Below are 17,507 nucleotides of genomic sequence, written 5' to 3'. Positions count from 1 at the left end.
GTGAGCTGTAACTCACGAAAGCTCATGCTCAAATAAATTTGTTAATCTCTAAGGTGCCACAAGTACTCCTTTTCTTTTTGCGAATATAGACTAACACGGCTGCTACTCTGAAACCAATTACTCATGAGTGTTGTCTCATCGATTTAGCTCGGATGATTTGGTTAAGAAGCTCATACATGTAGAATTGGGCCCCGAGTTAGCCTTTTACAAATCAAGCTTCTGGAGAAATTTCTCCGTGCTCATTGTAAAACATCTATGTAAAACACTGTAAAACATATGATCTATTCAACGTTTCATTGTAACCTGTCAGATGGGAGCAGGTTAGGCCGGACGGCCTGTGATCTCTGTAACTCTTGTAAGTGAAAAGACAGCTGTGCTAAAGACCAGGCCGGGTATCCACAATCAAGGTCTCCAGTGGTTAAAACTGGCAACAAATTTTGTTGTAAGCTTGCTTAGGCGACCCTCTAGTCTCCTTCGTTTGTGCCCTTCCTAAACCACTGCAGGCTGATGACTTGGTGATTCATACGTACCTGGCCTCATCCTGTTTCCATTGAAATCAATGAGAGTTTTGCCACTGAATCCAGCTTTGAAGCATGCTCAGACTCAATGTAGGATCAGGAGCACCGTTTACTCTTTCAGTAATCATCTTGGGCTAGTTATGTTTTATATTAGAAAATGTCATGAGCCAGATCCTCAGCTAGTGTACGTAGGTATACCTTCATTGACTTGACCCATGGCCCAGTTAGCATAATGTCAAATGAAGTTCCAACGATATTGAAAGGAAAATGTAAAGATAAAAATGTATAACCCTATGTAGCCTTTTGCTTCAATAATGTATGATGGCTTGCTGTTAGATGGAGAGTAAGTTTTCTGAGGAGAAGAGTCTGATAAGAAGACACGGGTGTGCAGTCAAACAAAAGCATTATTTGCCTAGTTTACAATCAGTTGGGAGACTCTGGATTAAGTTATTGAGACCAGCTTTTGCCATGATGACAAAGGGTTTTTTCCTCCCAGAAGTAATTAGCACAGCAACTCCTTTTTGTAGCAGTATCATCGACAAACCTCAGAAGTATCATTAAAGGTGTGACAGATGTCACTGCAATCCCCACCTCTTTGCACCTGGCAAAGTGACCTAAGAACACCATCCCACTGAAATGGCTTGCGGGCTGGGGGTGGGAGGAATCAAGAGCAGCTTCTGCAATAACAGCAACGTACCACCCTGCAAAATTCAACATGGAACAGCTGGTTTGCTCTCACTTGATCACTCAGAGTCTGAAGTAAATGACTAGCTGGTGAGCAGCCACAGGCAACAAGCCATTATCTGCATTCAGATCCACTCACATCTGGGAAATAAACGGCTGTCCGGGAATTAATTTTTTTAGATAAATATCTACTAAGTGTGTTAAGGGATCTGACTTCCACATAGATCTTGATAGAAAGAAAAGAGGGGGTTGGCAATTGATTTTGTTTGGTTTGCACAGAGTGAGAAAGATTTACTGCTGCCTAAAAGCGTAAGTGTAGCAAGTTCTGAAGCTTCAAGCAGCTGCAGTTCCTTGAATCCCTGTGGAAATAAGGGTGGAAAGGCAGATTGTACAATATCTACCACAGAGTTCAAAGAGGCATTTGGTCCTGAGGTATTTTAAACTGGATTGCGAACATAGTCTATGTTATGCCAGCAAAAGTTAGAGGGATAAACAAGAAACTGCACTGAAACTTTATTATTTATGAACAGTTGTGTCAAGTGTAAAATTCTGGGAATGGTGTCTCAGGAAGTAACATCTGTAAGTTGGATTGGCTTTATGGCATCTCACCCTCTCTCCTTTTTCCAGCATGACTAGGTAATTTATTCAGAAAAAGCATGTGAGCTTTCTCTTTGCATTGATAATTTTCCATCGAGGACTAAATAAGAGCTGTCGTGGCTCCTATTGAGTGACTGACATATCATTTCTGAACCAGACCCTTCAGTGCACTTTAGAATCCGTTTCTCCTCTTCTCTTTTCTATCTAACTCAGCATATTCCATTTAGAGCTCTACCCTTCAAGGTCATAGTCTGTTGAGGGCTAATTGATTCTTCTTTATCCTGGAATCTGGGAGAGAGCAGGAGAGAGACAATCCTAGTAATTGTGTCAGCTGTGTTAGTCCCAAGACCGGTCTACCTGTTATTATTATACTTCGTGTTCTCTCAGTACAGAAATAATGTCTTTCCTTCCTTGGTGGCTCCCCATTTTAAATGGTCATTTTTCCTTTGCTGAAACAGAAAACAGAAGCAAACATTTCTAAGTGTCCACATGTGTGAGGCATGTCAGTTTCTGCTAAATTATATGTGTGAATGTTTCATTTAGGTGGGGTCTATAGAATATTATGTCTAAGACATGTAGATCTTATGAATAGGAATACAGTGCAGGAACTAAATTCTATTTTTTCTCATTAAGTGCAATCCTGCAGCAAGGCATCACGTACTCTAATGATTATGTTTCCATAGTCCTCTAATGGGTATGTTTTCATAATAATTGTTTTGTTTATAGCTGCATAATATCTAAACTATTCCTCCCTCCTGATAGATCTTTAAGCTGCTTTCACTTTCCATTTAAAGGGATTGTGCCCAAACCAATTAAGTTCTTAAACCTATTCATGTGAGCAAAATTGATAATATGCAAGTGAAGGTAGAGGATAAATTGTAGCTAGATAGCTGTGGTGCTAGCCTTAAGATCTCAGTAACTTTTGAGTTAGAGCCATGGGTTTTATAGCTCCTCTGGACAGCCACAGGGTCCGATTCACCACTTCCTTACACCTTGGCCTGAGTCTTCGTAGCCCTGCATTTTGCGTAGTCAATTGCATCAGTGCAAAGTAACCGTAAAACACTCAAATTCGGACGTTGCACTAGTGAAAAGGACAGTATTAGGTGCAAGGCAACAGCGAAATGGGCCCCAGCACTCTGCACTCCCCTTGCATAGGTGTAATTGACTGCACAAGGTGGGTCAAATTCTGCTCTCAGGTTGCATCACTTTAAATCAGAAGTAAATCCATTTTGCTGGAGTAGCTTAGATGAATAGATCAGCATAGCTGAGCACATCATTTAGTACAAGATGTGGAACCTGCCGGCAGGCATCTTGCATGGCACTGCAGAGCTGCTTCAGCTCGGCCCAGGCAGGCCCCGCCTACACGGCTCCTTTGTCTTTTTATCTTTTCATTTTTATTCTCCTCCGTCAGCTCAGGTGATTTAGTCTCTTCTGACATTTCTGCCACTTGCGATGCCTGGTTTGACATTTCTGGATGAAGTGGTGCCTCACTGTGCCTAAAAACCTGGGCTCTTCATGGCAGAAGGGCTCTTCTTTGTGTCTCCACTCTTCTACACACTGAGCTGGCGTAGCCAAGTGGTCAGCCTATTGATTCCAATGAATTCTACTGCTAGCTCTGCCAGTGACTGTCGCTGTGAGCACATGACCCCTCGCTTCCTCAGTTTCTCCGTGTGTAAAATGAGGATGATAATATGTCCCTATCTCCCAGGGGTTAGCTATCGCTTGCACTGTGCATTAAAGATGGAAAGCTGTAAGTATTGTTGTTACTTGTCTGCCCTTGGCTTAGACAGCTCTTCTGGTTTTTATTTCTCTGATTTCTGCCTCATATTTTACTTGTCTCCCCTTTTTGTTCCTTTCCTCAGGAGAAGTGTCAGCAAAATGATTATTTTTGGTGTTCAGGCCATTAAAAAAGCCATCTCAGACTTGAGAACAGGACCATTTAGCTCAAAAACCATCCTCTTTCCACTCAAAATAATCGATGCACCATGGCATAATTGCTGATCTAAATGGGCCTATTTTAGGGTTTGGAAAAAAAGTAAGGGTAAACTTGACTTTTAAGTGGCTTTACATCACATTGTCGATATTGTCCACATTTCTGCTCCTTACCCTGGGTTCTGTCCCCTTAACTCTTCTGGTTTTGCTGCTTCCTTCACCTCTTCTCGTTTTCCAGATTGGCTCTTATACCTCTGCTTTTGATTTTTCTTCTTCACCTGCCCTCAACTCTCCATCTCAACCCACCACCCCTCCCCACAGACACATACCACCACCACTTCTTGCTTCCCTTATGCAATGGTTTTCACCGGGCAGGGATTATGTAATCTGACAGACCTGGGTGTGCTATTCCTTTCTCTTTCTCTGGTAGTACAAGTTGGGGGATGCTTTTTAGGGTATATCTACGTTGCAGTTGGACACCCACAGCTGAATCGGGCTCGCAGAGTTTGGACAAAGGGGCTATTTAATTGCAGTGTAGACCAGGGGTGGGCAAACTTTTTGGCTCAAGTGCCACATCTGGCTATGGAAATTGTATGGCGGGCCATGAATGCTCAAAAAAGTGGGGATTGCAGTGCAGGGGGGTGGGGTGAGTGTTCCGTCTGGGGATGATGGGTTGCGAGTGCAGGAAGGTGCTCCAGGGTGGGACCGAGGGGTTCGGAGGAAGGGGGGACAGGAGGGAGTCAGGGGTGCAGGTTCTGGGTGGCGCTTACCTCAAGCAGCTCCCAAAAGCAGCGGCATGCCCCCCTCCGGCTTCTACGCATAGGCGCGGCCAGGCAACTCTGCATGCCTCCCTGTCCGCAGGCGCCGCCCCTGCAGCTCCCATGGGCCACGGTTCCCGACCAATGGGAGCTGTGGGGGGCAGCGTGCAGAGCCTCTTGGCTGCCCCTACAAGTAGGAGCTGAAGGGGGGACATTCCACTGCAAGCCCCAGACCCCACTCCCTGGCAGGAGCTCAAGGGAAGGATTAAAACGTCTGGAGGGCCGGATGCAGCCCCTGGGCCGTAGTTTGCCTACCCCTGGTGTAGAGTTTCAGGTTTGGGCTGCAGCCCCAGCTCTGGGACCCTCCCTCCTTGCAGGGCCCTACAGCCAGAGCTCCAGCCCGATCTCGAACATCTACATTGCAATTAAACAGCCCCTTAGCCCGAGCCCCACGAGCCTGAGACAGCTAGCATGGACAGGCCAGTCCTGGGTTTTTAATTGCAGTGTAGACATACCCTCAGAGGTCGTGCACAGAGCTGTTTTCAGCAAGGGGGCAGGAAGCCAGAGCTGATAAACAGCCTAGGGGTTTATTTCATGAAGGTTAAACATATAGGAGGAGAGCTCAAGAGATGGCCTCCGATTCCCAAAGCATGGATCTTGAAACAGCTGGGGCCTGATCTCATGCCCATTGAAGTCAATGGCAAGGCTCCCATTGACTCTGAAGATGCCTGCTCAAACATGGCCTGTTCTGTTGACTGGCCTCCATTACTCCAGCTACTACTGATAATAGAGGGCGGGTTTTGGTATGTCCGTGTGTATGTATATGCTTGACTACCCCATTTATCTACAACAGGTTACACCCTACCCTCTGGAAAAATGAGGCTTCATATGGCCAAGGGTCCCAGTGAAAAAGCATGCAAAAGGGTCCCCAAACCCACCAACCCACCGTACAATATAGAGATGCTGGCTGGCTGCCTAGCATTGTAAATCCTGAGAGATGTAGCTGGGCCTCTGTTAAGCAGGTTTGGTTAAGGATATTCCCGGATACTGAGCCCTCCAATCTCTGTGTATTCCTAAAGCCCTGTCACTGTAGGATCCAAGTGCTGAGAGGAGCTTTAGATGTGTGTAATCAAGGTAACAATACGCAGAATACAAGAGGGCTGTAACGTATAAGCACACATGCGTGTGTGTTAAACAGGGGTGGAGAGCCATAAATGTGGATCGTTCATATTAGCTACAAGTAGCAAACCCATTCAGATTTCCGAAACATGTCATAATAACGTGTTTATAGCACCAGAGAGGATCACGCATTTTATTCGTTTTGTGTAGTTTGGGTTCTTTTTTCTCGCTCCCATTTTCCCCCTTTTCATGAAATTAATTAATTGAAAAACAATTATTCAGTTTGTATGTGCAGCAGGCTAAATTGATCTAAAACCAGTGGGCCACATTCTGTGCTCGCTCGCATTGGTGCAAAAGCCCCCAAGTCACTGGCCTGTACCTGTAGTAACTTAGTGCAGTGCTTGACTCAATATTTGGTTATATAAAGCTGATAGCATTAAAATGCGTTGCCTCTAGTCATTTCTAAAGCCTTTGCTTCTAAAGATGCTCTAGTTTTTTCAGAGTGAAGTGATTGCAATTACCCAGGTTTTAGTTTGTTGGGGCGGCTTTTGTTTATAATTGCTTGATCTGAACATTTTTTTGTAAGCCTCTTTTGTAATGGACAATTAGGTATTTGCTCTTACAGTGGAGAACTTCAATAACCTTTGTCTCTTTATATATGCATATAGCCATTTGTATTTGTTATATTAATGCGTATATAAATGTATAATCTGTAAGTATATACGTAAGTATATATTCATCATGACTTCCTTATTAAAAATGGTGTCTGGGGCCATAGCACGTCATTAGTTTTTGATCAGTGGGGAGAACTGCTTAAAAATTGGTGGCATGATAAGGCCCTAAATTTGGATTGTCACTGCAGGGGACTTGAATTCCTATCTTTCTGCACCTATTGAACTTTTAAGTTCACTATTATATTTGCAGTTTGCATTGCAGATGATAGTCTTTGGTTCTAAAAAGGGATCTGCTACTTTCCCAACAGGAGACAAGAAGGCATAATTTGGCTCAGATCACATTAATATGTATTTGTGCATTTACTCTGCGACATGGAGCTGGAATGATGTAAATGAAGCCTTCTGCATTTGATCATTTGCAGTCCTGCTAATGGAAATGCAACAGATTTGCTGCAGAAAGTCTGAATCAATATCGATTCAATGAGGCAGCTGGTTCAGGGAAAGATCATATGATAGCAATCTACAGCAGACAGCCACTCTGGCTGGATGGCGGAAAAGGGCAGACAGGCCTGATAAAATAGCATGGCAGGTGATGAAGGGCTTCCTGTACGAAAAGCATATTTCATCAAGGTCACAGAGGTGTTAGGAGAAAAGGCTTCATAGATTTATTGGTTGTGATTGTAGGTACTGTACTGTTTCTGGGTGCAGGTAAAATATTTCTTTGGGGAGTTCCGGTCAGTTTATGGAAGCTGTATCTATTCTAAGAAGAAACTACGCAAAGTGAAGAAGGGAGCATTTGGGCTCAGTCCTCAGCAACCAGAAAGCTCCCCAGAGGTGCAAATGAGAAATCCGTCTGACACAGGAGATTCCGTGGGTAGCACAAAGTTGATGTAACCGACCTGTGCTCACTGCCCTCCCTGCTCCATGCAGGAGCTGTGTCAGAGACACAAGGGGGTTATCAGGAGCAGATTGGGACAGAATTGATTGTGTGGCATAGTGGCTGACTGCCTCTGACATAATTTAGAGCAGCCCAGAGGGTTACAGTTACACTAGATGTAATTTCAATGCCCCGGCCAGCCCAGAATAAGGGAAGAGGAAAGGTGGCATAAAGCTCCTCTTTGAGTTCTAATTTTATATTATTACATCAACTATTTCATTGTATTTCCTATTTAAATGAAATAAAACTTTTTCATGTATGATTCTTTTTCTTAATATACTCCATTCTGGAACAGGCTGGCAGAGGGTTCTGAAGACTCAGATGGGTTTTGTCTTTTTGGCAGTTCATGTTTTTCTTCGGTTTTCAAGATGAAAAGAAATCAGTCATGGCTTGGTAGTTGCATGATGCCAGGTAATGCACATGAAGCTATGATCTTCAGTATGATTAGTGACATGATTCAGTTTTGCTCTGGAGTTCCCCCAAAAGGTTGGAATTTTATACTTTTACCAGTCAATTAATTCTTAAGATTAGACACAACAAAGGGGGAAAAGACATCAGGGACATTCAAAAGCCTCTCTGAATGCAAAAGAAACCACCAGCCTTATAAAAAGAAATGACTTGACTCTTTTAAGGTGTTGATTAAAGTCATCATGAAGGTGCCAGAATTAAATTCAGTAAGAGAGCTTCAAGTGCATTTGTTGTTTTGGCTATGGTAATTCAGTGTCTGCAGCCTTAGTAGACACACTGGCCTGAATTCAGTAATACTAAAAGCCCTTTTCTGCCATTCTGGCAAAAATAATGTAACACCCTCTCTAAGGCCCATGAACATCGCCAGAACTATATGAAGGGGCCTTTGTGTAGCTAAGAATTGGGCCCTAATACTCATAGCCCTCTGTGTGCTCTGCCTATTCCAGGAAGTGGTACCACTTCGCTCACAGATGCAGCTTTTGTTTATGTCAGTGGAATTTTTTGAAGGCATCCACCATAGGAAAGGCAGGATTGTTCGCTACAGTATAATGTGTAGGGATCTGACCAATCTAGCTTTAACTGTCCCGAACAAGGGGTCTTCCATCAGCTCCCTTGGGAGATTATTACTCACATCTCACATTCTAGGCTTTCTTGCTGTACTTTTATTTGCTGCAGTTCATATAAAATACCACAGCACGCTTCAAGGATTGTTAGAGATGCTTCCAATACCGTTAAACAATGTAAGTTGCGGGTAGCTTGTGTAGTTGTAGCATGGGAGGGATGGAAGGCATTGTAGTTTCTGGGTGACGAATGGGTTTCCTATGTGAATATTTTGTTAGGGAGAGGATTAGAAATAAAAGAGGAGGGCCTGGGAAGGACTGAAAGAAGCTTGGGGTCACTTAGGCACAGAGAGGACAGCAGGAGAGAAGTCTCCTTCTGCCTGCTGTGGATGGACCAGGGAGAGATGAACAGGAAAAGCTTTGGCATTTTAAGATGTTGGCGAATAGAGAAGAGACAATGTGCGTGGGAGAAGTGAGGGAAGACTGGTTTGTCCTCTCTCCCTTGTAGAAGAAAGCAGGGAGGATCTGGCCCTTGGTGCCACGGATACCCTGAGATCAGTGCAGGGCTCTTTGCCCCTGCATCAGCCTCGGACCCACTCCTTAGGATTCCCATGGTCACAGCTGGCTCCAGGACGTTCTGCAAAGGGGCACAGGTGTAAAAGCAATACATTCTCTGGCTGTACTGTGAGTCTGAGAGACTCTCTGCTGGGCACCCTCGAAATGAAGGGAAAGAGGCCCAACCTCTCCGGCCTCTGCTACCGCATGCCCCCCCGCCACTGTGGGGACTACGTGGATCCTGAGACCCATGGACAGCACCTCCACCATAGAAGAAAGTGACTCCAGAGTGGCCCCTTCTGCCGGCAGATCAGAGCACGAGGTGGCTCTTCATTATTAACCCCTTCCTGTCCTTTCATTTGAAAGTCGTCATGCTTTCTGGATGCCACCTCAACAAGTTTCACAAATCCAACCACTCTTTTGTGTCCAGACCTGCTTCGATTCACTTACGGTGCGAATAGATGTTTTCAGGTTACCAATAACAGTAGTCTCAATTTGTAGCTGCTTCAGCCATGTAATTTTAGTGATATATGGCTGTGTACATATCGTCTGTTATTGCAAAGAAAGGCCATATTTCAGGTTCAAAGAGACAATCAATATGGTAGTGCACAGAGTCTATTTTTCAAAGCTAGTTAACTGAAAGATACCGTATAATTCCCCCTTTGCTTTATAAAACAGTCTGTGGCCAATAAAGCCAATATATGGGCTGTTGAACAAACAGGTCCTAGTATATGGCTGGCAACTTCTCCAGCTATTCTTTCTTGCTGGCTTCAAGCTTTTAAATTGACCCTGCCATGGAGATTAATGGAGGTTTCTTTGGATCGGTAGGTTGCTCAGTAACTTTATAATTTTACTACTTGCCGGTAATCGGCAGTTTTCCATTTGCCGCATTCCCCTTATGCCACTGTGAAATCTGAAAGCAGTATTTTCTTTTTTGTCTGCTGTGAGTGGAGGCAGACCAGTGGTAGCAAGCTCGGGAAGTAGAACGCTGTCGTAGTAGCTGTGGTTTCAGATGAAATATAAAAGCACTTACGTTGCTAAGTGGGGAGGTTAGCTGGTCAAAGAGGGACTTGGTAACATGAGGGCAGAGGAGAAAGAAAAGAAACATTTATTTTCCTTATGTTCTGTGCTGAGATTTGACAAATGTGGAGTCTCAATAAGTTACGGTTCAAAAAGCCATGTAGAATGTAAATAGAGTTGTCGCCGTTCGAAAGTTAGCATGTGCCAACCATCCAGGTATATCCTCTCCTTAGAACGGAAAATAATGGCGGCATCTCAGGTACCTCATTGTGGTGACTGTCAGTGAATTCTGACCCGTTCTGGATGTTGGTAAATATTGACTCATTAATGCTAACAGCCCTATATACCTGCCATTCTGTTGTTGATTTAATTTCCTATATTTTATTTTTTCCTGTAATATTCTCCACTTTAATTGGATAGTAATCTATATTCTATTGGCCATTATCCCGCCAATGATCTTATTTTAATTGGGTGAACTTTTTGTATTGAATACCCAACTGGGGGCCCAGCGTTGCTTTTGTGTGACAACTGCATGGTGCTGAACTCAAGTTCATTACAGAAAGGTACAATGGATATTTGCTGAGTGATTTTTTTTATTAACAAGGATCACATGAGGACAGGGTAATAGTGCTAGCCGAAAAATTAGAAAGGGATCAGAAGAGAGCCACAAGAATAATTCAAGGCCTGGAAAACCTACTTGGGAAAGACTTGAGAAGTTCAATCTAGTTTATCCAAGAGAAGGTTAAGAGGTGACTTGATTACAATCCAAAAGTACCTACATGAAGAGAAGATTTCAAACAGTATAACAAGAACCAGTGGCTGGAAGCTGAAGCTAGAAATGCATGCTAGAAATAAGTCATAAACTTTTAACGGTGAGGGTAATTAACTCATGGAATAATTTACCAAGGGATGTGGTAGACTCTCTAGCACTTGGAATATTTAAAACAAGACTGGATGTCTTTCTAAAAGGGATGATGTACTTCAACCATAAAATATGTAATTGATGTGGGAATCACTGCGTGAAATTCTCTGGCCTCTGTTGTGCAGGAGGTCAGACTAGATGATTATTGTTGTCGGTAGCTACCAGTGTGGTGCTCTGCTCTTGTTCCATGATGATAGCTGCGTGCGTGTTCCCTCTGTGTGCTTCCCCAGCTCTGCACAGATCGCTAACACAACAGACCCCAAGAGAACCCCCAAAAACCACAGACTCTAGTAAGGTACGAAGGATCCCGAGCCAGGTTTATTGTCAAACGAAGCACAGTAATAGTTCCCTATAGACTCTACAGGGCATACTACAAATATGTGCCCCCTGGCAATGGACACAGCTCAGTCAGTGGCGGGACACTCCACTGTCCCCTAGGCTGGACAAAGATGTGCGCTCCGGGAAGCTACTTTTATACAGTTGCAGGACAGATTACTCGTCATAGTTCAAACGAATCTATCCATCATGTTGTCCTTTTGACCCTGTCTTTAAAGATGCACCTGCCAATTCCACGTTATGTCTGTGGAGTGTTCTGATGCCGTCTTGGCGCAAGTTCCTCTCATTAGCCCTTATGTGTGTGTGTGCACGGGCCTCTAACAACCTTTTCTTGCCAACTTCTGTGAGTGGGGCCTGCCTCTGGCTCACAGTCCAGCTTTGCTTAACACTTCCTGCAAGTACTTTGGTTCAGGCTTCAGGCCTCAGACTGGGCCTCTGATACAAGAATTTATGTTTCTAGGCCTCCTCTTACTACAATTATAATAGTCCCATCTGGCCTTGAAAATTATGACTCTACAGTGGTCTTTTGGGAGTTGACGTCTCTCCTTTGCTCTGATATTTCAGACCATGTAGATATGATGACAGTGTCTGGGGACACTTTTCATTTGTTAGTAACAGTAAACATAAACCAAACCATGAGAGCAATGTTTTCCAAATGTAAGTGGACGATAGTAGCTGCTTGGTTTGGGACTGAATGTGATCCACTGATCGGTGTTAAGTTGTTAAGGTAGAATAAAGGCAGAATTCGAACGGAAGCATGTGGAGAATGGGTGGAGCAGAGAAACAATTTCCCTCTTAATGCTAGTAATGTTAGTATTAGTAACACAGTAGCACCTTGAGGTGGCACCGGAAGCTCTATCTTGTTCGGCTCGGTATACATAAGCCAGCTCTCATATAGCTTATGTAATAAGAGAGACTCCCTGACCCAAAGAGCTTTTGATCTAAATAAACAAGCTGCACAAACAGGTGGGAGGGGAAGCAGGTGACACAATTTGCCCAAGGTCACCCAGTACATCATTGTCAGAGATGGGACTAGAGCCCAGGTCTCCTGACTCCTAATCCAGTGCCCTATCCCTTGGACCAAACCTTTCCTTCTCTTGCTTTTTATTATTAGTGAAATTTTGCATGCGAACAGGCTCTTTTTGTCTTCAGCATCATTGGCTTCTCATTCCTGGCCTGAAGTACCCATTCTCTTCCTGTGAATGGCAGTTGCGTGCTGCGGCCATGATTGCGAGGTAACCACTGGAGAACTATGGCCACGTGAGGAGTGAGAACCACGTCATCCACATACAGCCTGATTGCTGGGGCGCTATGTGGGTGAAGTGAAGGGATGAGGAGAAAGTGAAATTCACCACTCCCAGGTTTGGCACAGAGCATGGGATGGTAGCGCAGCTCATCTGCGGTCACGGCTCCAGCCTTTAGCTCTATGTCAGTGGGGATCCTGGAGTCTCTCTCCTCATTTACACCTCTGATGGTCTTTGTGGAGGGAGCATGCAGACCCTTTCTGGTTCCTTGCACCATCTGGCCCTGTGTGCAGTGTTTAGATCAGTGTTTCTCAAATGCGGCCACCAGAGGCTTTTCTTGCAGCCACAGCCTCCTGGGCAGTGATGGTGGGGAGGAAGCTGCCAGCAGGGATTGGGGCCTGCCCTCTTCTGCAGCCACAAATGCCAGAGGAGCAGGCAGCTGATGTGAGTTCCCCATCTTCCCAGGGGTGCTGGGGCTTGGGCTTCCGGCTTAGCCCTGGGCTGGCAAGTGCCAGGCTCTGGCCACAGGGCTTCAGGCTCCATCCCCCAGTCAGGAGGCTTCGGGCTCCAGTCCCGGGCTCACCTGTCCCCTCCCGCCCCCCCGCCCCCATCGCCCCGGCTTCCCTACCCACTTCTTCATCCACAGCTTAATTTGTCCCCCGGCTTGCCAGGGCTGTGTAAGTCTGCTGTGAAAAGCAATATTTGTATGTTTGTTAATATCACTTTTCACTGCCTCCCAGCTAGCTGGTAAGTCTCCTGTGAAAAGTGCTACATACAAATATACATGTATCAGTTTTCACAGCAGCAGCCTTACAAGCTAGCAAGTCTTTAAAAAAAAGCAACTGAAAAGGCAAAAGAAACAACAACAAAATAGACAAGAATGTGCAAAGCATCTTATTTTATTTCTATTCAGCAAGATTTGGTGGCCACACTCTAGGCCACCGAAAAATTCCTTGTGATAACCCCTGATTTAGATGTTGTGGAGGGTGCTGTACAGCCTTCTATGCCACACGTGAATTTTGCCCATCACTATCTCCAGGGAAGGAGATCGATACATCATTGACTCAACAATGAACGTGGTTCAGTGTTTTCCACATGGCATCAGTGAAGCAGTACTAGCACTTTGTGAAATGGAAAGACATGTACAGCTGGGGGCTTTGAGGATCACTTTTAACAGTCTGTTGGACAATGCCGTTTTCTCGCTGGAGGGGGAAAGATGGATGATCAGTAGGGCCCTACCAAATTCAGAGCCATGAAATCTGGTCTCCCTCCATGAAATCTGGTCTTTTGTGGCCTTTTATCCTACACTATACAGATTTCACGGGGGGAGACCAGCCTTTCTCAAATTGGGGGGTCCCAACCCAAAAGGGAGTTGCAGGGGGGTCACAAGGTTATTTTACGGGGGAGTCGCAGTATTGCCACCCTTACCTCTGCGCTGCCTTCAGAGCTGGGCGGCTGGAGAGCTGTGACTGTTGGCCAGGCACCCAGCTCTGAAGGCAGCGCCCCACCAGCTGCAGCGCGGAAATACGGGTGGCAATACCCTGCCATCCCACTCTTACTTCTGCGCTGCTGCCTGCAGAGCTGGGTGGCTGGAGGGTGGTGGCTGCTGACTGAGGGCCCAGCTCTGCAGGCAGCAGCGCAGAAGTAAGGTTGGTAACAACACACCAGGCCCTCCTTACGTCTGTGCTGATGGCGACGACTCTGCCTTCAGAGCTGGGCTCCCGGCCAGCAGCCGCCGCTCTCCAGCAGCCCAGCTCTGAAGGCAGCGCCGCCGCCAGCAGCAGCGCAGAAGTCAGGGTTGCAGTACTTGCAACTACCCCCACAATAACCTTGCAACCCCCCCACACACACACACACAACACCTTTTTTGGCCAGGACCCCGACAACTACAACACCATGGAATTTCAGATTTAAATAGCTGAAATCATGAAATTTATTATTTTTAAAATCCTATGACTATAAAATTGACCAAAATGGACCATGAATTTGGTAGGGCTATCCAAATTTTGGTAATGGATATCCAAATGGTCCTTTAATTATCATGGATAAAATGGCCCACAGTTCCTACTCCTGTAAAGTTTATCTCCTTGTAATGGGTGGATTAATGCATTAATATAACTTAGAAGAAGCCATTGAAAAATCAGAATTTGTTAACTGTCACCACACGGGTACCACACATTTTCTATTCCAAGTAAAGTTGTGGTAAATTCCAACCACGCTGTCTGATAACTGAAGGCAAATGGAGACCTTTTAATTCTGAATAACGTAAACTGCTCTTTATTTCAATGCTGACTCCAGTTTGCATTGTAAAATAATGCACTTCATCTGTAAACTAGGCAGTTTTCATAATAGAGCTCAGCATTCAAAGTGTCCTCCACCTTTCCAGTTATAGCTGGGCCTCGGATGTTAGGGAACAAGCAGAACCTCCATAACACCATCCAGAGTCTAATATTTGTTTTGCTAATGTAAAGTACAGTGAGTTTCTTTCAGATCAGTGGTTTGCATGGTGAATGTACATGACGTATCATAGGGGTGCTCAGAAGAGGGGCCGATCTAAGGAATGGCATTTTGCGATGAGTGCAATGGGAGACTGTGGCTTAGATTTTTGCATTTTAGAATCTCCCTCTGCTTTTCTTCCTGTCCCCTATTAGCTTAACAAATGGAAAGTAGGAGAAAAACTGGTTGCCTTTTAAAATTCTGTAACTGTTCTGAGACCAGCCTGTGGTGAAGGCAATGGGCAATGTGAAAGATTGGCTTTTGACCCATTTCTTGTTCAATGAAGGAAAAAAAAAAACTTTAGTTAAAGGGGAGCTAAGAAATGGCCCAATACCTCTGTTAATTTGCAAGCAAAGCTTTAGAGCAATCTATCCCTTTGCGAGCTTCTATTCTGATCACACAAATTATCTCAGCCCAGAGGGATCAGTACAGCCAGTGCTTCATTTTCTTGCACTGAACTAGTCCATGCTCTTAGCTTCAGACACATGCCACTTGATATTCTCAGTGTACACAGACCTGGTGATCGGCTCTTCCGTACAGTTGAATACAGTACAGGATTTTTGAATTATGCATAAGCCCATAATATAGAGGACAGCACTCCATAGCTACTATTTGGGGTGATGATGGGCGGAAGGGGGAGGCAAAGTAATATACTGCCACTTTTCATTTTTTATGTGTTAGCTGGGTTAAAAGCAATCCTTGAATTGTACCATTTTTTTCCCCTGCCTGACTATTTAATCACCTGAGAGAGCACCAGCTAGAGTTTTGTGGTAAGATTTATTAGGCTCCGAACTGTCAGCAAAGTGCTTCCTTCAGTCGACCATTGGGAAGGAGCCCAGATTAGACTGTTAATGGGCTTCAGTCTGGAAAAAATTAGTGACTGATTGAAATGTCACAGTAGCGTTGGCCCTTTGGGCTTGTGCGCTAAATGGTACTGAGTTCCTGGAGAGATTGTTTTTGCTCGGGATGTTCTTGAGCTGCTCACTGCCTGCCCCAGATGCAGGATGATACAAGTGCTTTTTCTTTTTCCTTGCAAACAGTGGAGACAATGCTAAGGCTTGTCGCGTTTGCTTTGGGCAGGTGGAGGATCTTGCTGCAGCTTTTATGAAGCTTTATCCTGCATCTCAGCTTTGACAGTTCTTTTGGTGTTATAGTGTTTGTGGCATTATTTTATTATTTATTATTTGTACTGTGGTAGCAACTAGGAGCCTACTCATGGACCAGGACCTGATGGTGCCAGGTGCTGTGCAAACTGAACAAAAAGACAGTCCTCACCTCACAGAGCTTGCTTTATGTTGCTGGCTAATGTTCAAATTTGAAAACAAATAACTACAATTTTTTAATTAAAATGACAAATTACCAGTGAATTCTATTATAGTGTTAATAAGAACCTGCTGCTGAATCTTTGTTTAAAGGAACCACATGCCACATTCCAGTCTCTGACCGCTTTTCTTGTCAGTTTCATACCAAGAAAGAGGGTAGGACTGGTGGGGGGGGGGGTGGGGGGGGTGTAGGATGAAAAATAGTTTTTAAGCAGTGCACGAAATTTGACATTAAATAATACTACTTTGTGCTTCCATCCAAGGAGTTTAAACAGTTACACTATTATTAGTGAGGTGACCCTCATAACAACCCGATGAGGTGGGTAAGCGTTGTTATCACCTTCCCTGTGTTACAGATCGGGAACATGAGGCACAGAGAGATTGTGCCTAACATATGCAAAAGTTTCCCCTCATGTTGGGTGGCCAGACTGAGATACATAGGGCCTGGTTTTCAGGTTTGCTGAGCAGAAACAAGTCTAATTGCCCAAGTCTATAAAAAGTGTCAACCAAGTGACTTGGCCATAGGTACCCTGGAAGTCTGTAGCAGAGCTGGGAACAAACCCAAGGTCTCTTGGCTCACAGTTCTATACCTCAACCATAAGACCAGCCTTCTTCCCTTTACAACATGCCATTTATGAGCTGAAAACACAAAATAAATGGCCAAAACAATCGCCAGTCTTAAATACTCGTTATGGTTGCCAAAAGCACTCAGAAATTTGGAAAAATCATAAATTTTTTCTGAATCCAGAAATTTTCTCTGTTGGTAGAAAATTGTTAATTTTTAGTAACTAGCTAGGAAGTAGGGCTTCGCTATATTGTTAGGGAATGTTTTGAGAGCCCAAATGACTCAAAAATGGACTAAATGAATGACAGGAAAATCAGACCCTGACATTTTGAGTTAAGCTGTTTTCTATTGCTGCCTCATTGGCTTTTTAAGGCAATAGATTGTTTGCTAACAGCTTCCTTCAGGAAAAAAAAAGTTTCAGTCCACTGACATTTTGTAAAGATTCATCTAAGGCCCATGTAAGGGACAATTTTTCCTCCAGAGTCCCTGCAGAGCCTTTCAGAGCCCGGCTCAGCTGGTAGGGGATGTGCTAGGGGAAGGTCTTAGCCCAGGCTGGTGAGGAGTCGCATGCAGGAGAAGAGAGTCAGGGAGATTTTGAAAGCCATAAATGCCCTCTGGGGATCAAGGAGACAGGGAAGGGGAACTGACTGGTTGAGCTTTATAATCCTCATAGCTGCTTCTCAGCCCTGACCTAGAAAATCCTTTAGCTTTACCCTTGACTGTTGTCATTATGCTAATCAATTGCAGGTCATTGCTAGGCTCCAACCATGCTGCCCTCTGGCATGTAGGTGGGGAAAGCG

General features: G+C 44.6%; 1 protein-coding gene across 15 annotated transcripts in view; it reads left to right on the top strand.

The window, feature by feature from the left end:
• NRG1 (neuregulin 1) overlaps nt 1-17,507 on the top strand; it is a 747,298-nt gene that overhangs the window by 620,082 nt on the left and 109,709 nt on the right. The window lies entirely within an intron of this gene.

Source organism: Natator depressus, chromosome 5, assembly GCF_965152275.1.
Source record: "Natator depressus isolate rNatDep1 chromosome 5, rNatDep2.hap1, whole genome shotgun sequence".
Classification (NCBI taxonomy): domain Eukaryota; kingdom Metazoa; phylum Chordata; order Testudines; family Cheloniidae; genus Natator; species Natator depressus.
This window is presented reverse-complemented; position numbering and strand designations above follow the sequence as displayed.